Genomic DNA, 7,915 nt, shown 5'->3' with positions numbered 1-7,915 from the left:
TATAGCTGTACAAACATTAAAACAATTTCATATAAGCGTTCTTTGAATTTCTATGTCTATGAATAATTATATTTATAAAAGATTTTTCTCAACAATTATTTAATACTAGATAGACAATTTTGATATGACAATATTTGATAAAAAATATTAGATATTAGATATTTAATATTATTAAACAAAAAAAATTATTATTAAATTTAAAATTATTATTAGATAAAAAATACTAAATAACAAAAATTATTAAAATATAAACTTACAATTAATTCCACAATAAATTTATAGAAATATAATTAAATATTTAAAATGTAAAAAATAATTTAAAAAATGTAATTTAAAAGAAAAAAATTGACTTCTCATTATTTTCTACGAAATTTCGATTAATCAATAAATATAATTAGATTTTAAAAATTTCAATAACAAATACAATCATATAATACAATTTGTTATACTATTTCAATCTGTACATTTGACTATTTGTAGATCTTTCCATTATCGTTTTAAAGTCAATTTTATAAGATGCATATCCATAAAAGCATTGACAAATCTGGTGCCAACGACCATACCACGTAGGAACTACTGGTTCTCGTTCGATCACCAAAGTCAAGCTACGTCGGGCACGGTTAGTACTTGGATGGGTGACCGCTTGGGAACACCGTGTGTTTGTTGGTTTCTTTTTTTTCTTTTTTTTTTTTTAATCTTCCAATTTATTTTATCGGTATATATTAACTTTTACAAATTTGTATATTGATTTCTAACTGTACGAATATTTAATTTTATCAATATAAAATACTCTCTTCTTTTAGGTAAAGCATTTGCGGATGATATTGATTTCTTTATACTAAATATTGACTAAATATTTATTTCACGATTTGCTGCATGTAAGACGTACTGTCGTGTATGACAGTATACGTATACTTGTATTATCGAAATTCAAAGATTAAAATCTATTTGAGATAACTATGATTTACTAAATTTTTGTCTTGGCAGGGATCTGAGATTAGTATACTGAAAATGAGAAGATTGTATTAAAAAAAATATCTAGATTGTCAGGTAAGATCACATTGTATTTGATAGATATTAAATTTAATTACTAATAAATTTTGTAAACTTAAAATTGTATTATAAAAGAATTAAATTTTTTTTTTATGGAATTTATTTCCAGCAAAATATTTTTATTGTGTTGGATTTGTGCAATTTGTTTGTCGCTTATTTATGTATGATAATTGTTTGTCTTTAAATCATCGTTTTACTGTATATAAAATTATATTATTATTTCAAATATCATATTAATTTTTTATATTTTTTTTATTTCATGATATGTATGTATTTCAATTAATAAATTATTTTGCATATCTAATATAAAAATTTAATTAAATGTTATGCTAGATTTTGAATTATTTATTATATTAGTCTCTTAGCCTTGTTTTATCCTTGATTTCGATCTTCTTAGTCTTCTTATTTTCATTCAACATATGTAAAAATATATTATAAATAGCAAAAATTAATTTCATATGTATTAATGTATTGAATGTATTGATTATAAAATCTAGTTAAATAAATATTTTTAATTTTTATTAAATTATCTTAGTTAATACTATCATTAAATTTTTAATCTGTTTTATCATCTTTAATATTTTAATATATTTTATATTATATCAAAATTAATTTACAACATATAATGTCAGTAAAGTTGGAATTTTTCGATTAAGAAAATAAATATGAGATAAGAAGTATTCTTCATATTAATTCAAAAAAAAAAGGAAATAATGAAAAAAAAAAATAACTTTGTTAATTATAGAAATAATAAAAAATGAGATAGTCTATTATTAGAATATTTATAATATTATTAATCTATTAGAATATTTTTTAAAATATTCAACGTATTGAAAATTTAATTGATTTTACTTCTTTAAGAAACAGAGAATAGTAATCATTATATTTAAAATCACAAAAAAATTATTAAATTAATATTAATCTATATAATATTATCTATATAAAAAATATATAAAGACTTTCTAATGGTGGATATTGATTTTTAATAAATATAAAAACTATTATAAAACGACAAAAAAATAGAACACAAATAGTTGTGCATTGACGACAATATTTGTATTGAACTCATATATGATAGAAAATTTAAAATAGAAAATTCATTTTTATTTTTAATGTTTTTTCAAAAATTTATGATGCGACTATATATTTCAACCGTCATAGAAAATCCTCATGATGCATATATAGTACTTTTTATATATTGCATTAAAAATATATATATATATATATATTTTTTTTTTTATTATATTTTATATATTATATATACTATAGCATTTTATATATATATATATATATATATATATATATATATATATATATATATATATATAAAATGCTATTAATTGATTTATGAAGTTTTTATATATATATATATATATATATATATATATATATATATATATATATATATATATATATTTTTTTTTATTATATTTTATATATTATATATACTATAGCATTTTATATATATATATATATATATAAAAACTTCATAAATCAATTAATTATTAAATTATAAAATTTTAAATAATTATAAATTATCAAAAATTATAATAAAAAATGAGATAGTTTATATTTTTTAAAATATTCAATATATTGTAAATTTAATTGATCTTTAAACAAAAAAATATATATTTGCAAATATAAATATATGTTATTTATTAGATTTATAATTAATAATAAAATGATAATTAATAGAAAGGTAAGGATAATTAGTAGAAAATAATTACTTTTCACCAAATGATTTTTATGTAACAATCTTTTTTTTATACATGTTCGCTGCTCGACTATAAATTCCGAGATGTTTACAAGAAAACTTTTAATATAAATTTAGATTTATAATTGACAGTATATATCACATTCCAATACATATGTATATATATATCCGATATATTCCGTATATATCCGAAATATATTATTAACAATTGGTTTGTAGTTATATATATGAAATTATATATTATATTATTATTATATTATTATAAATTATATATTTGAAATATGGTATAATAATGAAATTAATTTATTACAAAGTTCTGTCATTAAAAAATATCTGATTTAAACGATGAAGAGCAAAGTCTATATGCACATAAAATTTATGTTTGAATAATTGTGTGAATTCACGAGATTCTAAATTCTATTAATTTACAAAGAAGTTACAAAGTTTACGAATTAAAAAATGTTTTAATATAATTTAATAATTCAATAATTTTACTAGAAAGCTTTCTAATAATTCGAATAGTTCTAATTATTCAATATGTTTATTATATAATTCATGTTGTATAACGTGTTTTAATAGTTCAATAGTTTAATATGTTCTAATTTTTCCTCGAATTTTACAAATGTATTCTCTGAGATTCTCTACATTCATTTTAAGATTCGTGAATCCTCGATAAAATACATTGGCGGTCAATGACATCATAGATCAGCCTCCGGTTATACAACATTCCCAACTTAAGGAAAATTCTTAGAATTAAACTAGGGAGGCTTATCCACAGAATCCGCTGTTCCGAGAAAATTAATCCGCGAGTGTAATAAATCTTCTCTAATATAGAATGAATGATGCTGATTACATTGAGGAACAGATGAAGCATGGGGAAAATATTGTCTCAAAACCAAAAATCACATTCATAAAATTGAAAATTCTAAAAATATATAAATTTCTAATTTCAAGAATCCTTTAAATCTTTCTCTCAAAAATGTTATCAAGAAATATCATCCTGTATTCTTTGTTAAATGTCTTAATATATATTATTATTATTATTGAATATTATTTGAATATTTAATATACATATATACATATTATATATGTATATTACATTATATATGTATATTATTACATATTACATATATTACATATTATATATATATACATATATACATATATACATATATACATTATATACATATATAATTTTCGAATAATAATTTGTCAGCAATTTGAGAATGAAAAATATATAATATATTAAATAATATTGAAAATGATAAAATTGTTAAAAAATCAAGAAATATAGTTGATAACAAAATTATATGAATTTCTAAATAAATAAAATAATTCATTTAAAAATAATCAACGATAGCTTGATAGTTATTAATTAATTGATGAATTATGTAAACTATAATAAATGAAATATAATTTATAATCCATTAATTTTTTCTTTTATTGTTTATATTAGGCTAACATTTAAACTAAGATTGAACAATGATAATGCATATAAAAAAAAGTTATTCAAAATAAAAATGATAAATTGACAATATATTTCAAAGTCATCGAAATCGATGAATACTCTTTTATAAATAAATATTAATAAAATAAAAAATAATCATAGATTTTGAAAAAAAAATTAAATTCTATGCATAAGACCATCTGATGAAATAATATGATGAAGTAATGTGATCTAATAATCATCTAAATAAATAAACATTCTTTAACCTCGATTTTTCTCCATTCTTAACATTTAATCGTTCTTGATCCGATTTCTTATCATATTTCTTCCTTCGAATACTTAACGATGTTAAATCCAAACAGTATTGACTTTGAAATAATAAATCAATGAATGAAGAATAAACGAATTCGTGTAAATTCATCTCAGGTTTCATTTATATCTTTATAATTTAAATTTCGTAGACTGTTTCTTTTAAATTAAACATACGTTGAAATAATTTAGCATATTTACAGATTTGCGTTTAGAGATTAGGAAGCCGGTCTATTATATCAGGCGAAATCTTTAGAGAATAAGTGACTTCCGGCTCGCGCGAACATTGAGATATCTTTTTTTAGATTTTATAGAATGTTTATTCTTGTAGAGAAACTCTAAATCTTGTTTAGAGAATATAAGTAAATAGTAAATATAATATGTTCCGAATTTGGAAAAATTCTTTGAAAGTTTATCGGAAATTTATGTCGAAAAAAATAAAAGAGATTGTGCGATTGATATTTTGTTTTCTCAACTTATATAAAAAGATTCTGAATAGTCTAAAAAAAGAAAAGAGAATTGTATAGAATTTTATTATGTTTTGTTATATAATTTTGTTATATAAAAGGTTTAGAATTTTTTATCTTTTCTGAAGAGAGTTAAAAAATAGTTTTGAAATAATAGTATATACATATATGTATACATAATATGAGTTACTATGACTTTAAAATAAGATAAGTTATAAAATTTTATTTTTTTAATTCTTGATTGTATACATATAATACATATAACATGTATATATATATATATATTGATTATATATATTGATTATAAATTAGATTATTGCTAGAATTCTCTATATATTTCGTACTTTTTCATAGAAGTAATTGATTTTGTTTAATCATTGATTTTATTTTATAATAATAAAATGATATTTGTTTTTTATTAAATTATAATATCAATATTTTATTTGTAGTTAATTATAAAAAACATCATAATTTTTTATTTACAATTCATTATTTTTATTTCTAGAATGATAGAAAAAATAAAAATTTAAATCTCTTTGACTTATTATTTTATATTATGTTATTTATGTGTATAATCATTAAATTAAGTTCAAAATTAATTACTTTGTATAATGTAAACACTGTGTTACTATTTGTTTATAATAAAGCTTATTTATTAAATTGTAATCAATTATGAAGAAAAGCAGAGAAAAGTAAAACAAATGCAGCATATTTAAGAAAAATAGAATATCAAAATATCTAAAAAATAACATTATTTAATTTGTAATATCTCAAATAAGAATAAATGATTTTTCAATCAATGATATTTATGGATTTATAATTTTTATATTTTCGACTTAATTTGCAGAAGAGTGAAAAGTTTTTGAGCAAATATTCAATTGTTGCAATTATGATTAAAATATATAAAAATTTTAAAGTAAATTACGTAATCTATTCATCTGCATATTAATTTTGGAATAATTTTGAGATCATAAAATATAACATTAAATTTTAAATTTTAATAATTGCTAATTTCGAATCTATTAAAATCTTTATTCATGATAATATAAATTTTGATGTCATCAATATTTTAAAAAATAATATTTTATAATACAATTACTTTACTCTTTATATTTGCTAAATTATATTTTATCTAAAAAACAATAAGGTTAATTTATTAGGTTAATTTATTTATTTATAGGTTAATTTATTAATTTTAAAATATTATAATTTTATTTCTTTTATCATCAAAAGAAAACAAAAAATGATAAAAATACAAGAAAAAATTGTTTTACATTTTTTTACAGTTTTACAGTTTTTTCATATTTGAACAAAATATCTTTAATTTCATTCGTAATTTCCATCGTTGTGTAATAAAAATTGATTATAAATTGATTATAAATCCATAAATCGTAATTCAAATAAGTATTTATATTGTTTTATGTAATAATGTTTCTGTCATATTGTTGTATATTTTTTTATAAAGAATAAATGAAAATTCTAATTCGTTGCAAAAATTTGAATCTATCTTCAATTTCAATAAATTTCATTAAATTCTGAAATATTTGAAAGTGAATTTGTATCTTCCTTAATAATATTCTTTCAACAATGTAATAAAAATTTAAATCAACTTTCCATTTTTTTTGTCAAAAACAATCAAACACGTATTTATATTTTCCACATATTTTTCTATATATTCACAAATGAATTCATTTTCATCAACTTTAAAATTCTTTTCACTTTTAAAATTCAATTTCACTCGAAAAAATATTCATTCCAATTTCTAACAAATATTAATAAATATTTAAAATGTTAATATATTCATGAAATGAAAATTTTAGAGATTTCGGTTTTAAAAGCAAAAATAAACACAAAAGTTTAAAAATATCAATTGATGCTTATTTATTAAATTATAAATAGACTCTAAATGCATGATAAATATACAAGAATATTTATAATTAAATAAAATATATAAAATTGCAAATGTATATCAAAAATATATAATTATGTGTGAAAAATATTATGATAAATATTATCGTCAAAGTTATAATATGACATAATTAATAGACAATAAAGTAAATTTTTTAACTAAAGAAATTACAAAATTAATTTTAATATAGATATTTTATAAATAAATAATATATACAATATATTATATATATTATTTTAAATATTTTAAATTTTTAAATATAAATATACAAAGCATATGCAAAACATATATAATAATATATTTTTGGCATTTCTTTATCACAAAATAAATTTTTTATAGTTTTATTTAAAATAATCAAAATAAAATTCAAAATAATCTTTTGCATAAATATCTAAAATCTAATTATAAACAATTTAAGTTTACATTAAATAAAGGGAAATAAAAATAGAGATAGCTCTGGCGCGATAAATATATTAATATATATTTATATGTTTCGTAAAAAAATATCTTAATTTGGAAAAATGTATTTTTATAAGATATCACAATATATTTTATCCATCCATTTATTTTGAAAAAAAATTAAAAAGTTTAATTAAAATTTGTTATGAAACACATTAATTTAATTCAATAATTTTAGAATTTTTTTTAAAATTCTAAATGATAATGAACTTTTAGAAATGACATAAATGATTAAACATTTATTATTTATGCAAATAAATAATAAATAAAAAAGTATACAATTATATTTTTAAGAACTATTTGATAACAATTGATTCATAACAATTCAGATAACTTCATAAATAATTTATTTTATAATAATTTTACTTACTAGTTATTTATTATTTTAAAATTATTTGTTTAAAATTATTTAAATATTTTTAGATTAATTTTAAGATAGATATTTCAAGTTAATAAATTAATTATAAAAATTAATTTTAACAAAAAAAATAATAACAAATGACAATGAAATAATAACTTAAAGTTCCTAATGATAAATTTATTAATCATTATTAAAA

At 17.7% G+C, this 7,915-nt stretch overlaps 1 non-coding gene across 1 annotated transcript; it reads left to right on the top strand.

Moving 5' to 3' along the window:
• Positions 1-549: 549 nt before the first annotated feature.
• Positions 550-669, top strand: LOC113219173. The gene has a single exon (XR_003305912.1). It is a non-coding gene; the product is annotated as a 5S ribosomal RNA (ribosomal RNA).
• Positions 670-7,915: the final 7,246 nt, after the last annotated feature.

Source organism: Apis mellifera, linkage group LG12 (assembly GCF_003254395.2).
Source record: "Apis mellifera strain DH4 linkage group LG12, Amel_HAv3.1, whole genome shotgun sequence".
Lineage (NCBI taxonomy): Eukaryota > Metazoa > Arthropoda > Insecta > Hymenoptera > Apidae > Apis > Apis mellifera.
Note: the sequence above shows the minus strand (reverse complement) of the source record. Positions and strands in the feature narration are given on the sequence as shown.